This window comes from Egretta garzetta, unplaced genomic scaffold, assembly GCF_000687185.1.
Source record: "Egretta garzetta isolate BGI_Z169 unplaced genomic scaffold, ASM68718v1 scaffold439, whole genome shotgun sequence".
Classification (NCBI taxonomy): Eukaryota; Metazoa; Chordata; class Aves; order Pelecaniformes; family Ardeidae; genus Egretta; species Egretta garzetta.
The window spans coordinates 504,958-505,341 of NW_009260803.1; positions in this window are offsets into that span (position 1 = coordinate 504,958).

The window sequence follows — 384 nt, forward strand, 5'->3', positions numbered from 1 at the left end:
GGACGCGCATCTCTGCTGGCACATCTGGACACACACGTGTAAGGATGCGCATCTCTGCTGGCACATCTGGACACACACGTGTAAGGATGCACATCTCTGCTGGCACATCTGGACACACGCCTGTGCCCACAGCTGTGCACGTGCACATCTGGGCACTTCTGCGTAACCACATCTGCCCGTGCATCTGTACATACGCAGGTGCTTATTTGCACATGCACAGCTGCACGCAGGCATCCTCACGCGTGTCCACGCGTAGCTCTGTGTGCACACATCTGCACATCCGCGGCCTGCACACACGCATCGGCACACCTCCGCACCCACGCAGCCCCACAGGCGTCTCTCCAGGTGTCTGTATGTGCATCTGCACACACATCTGTACACACA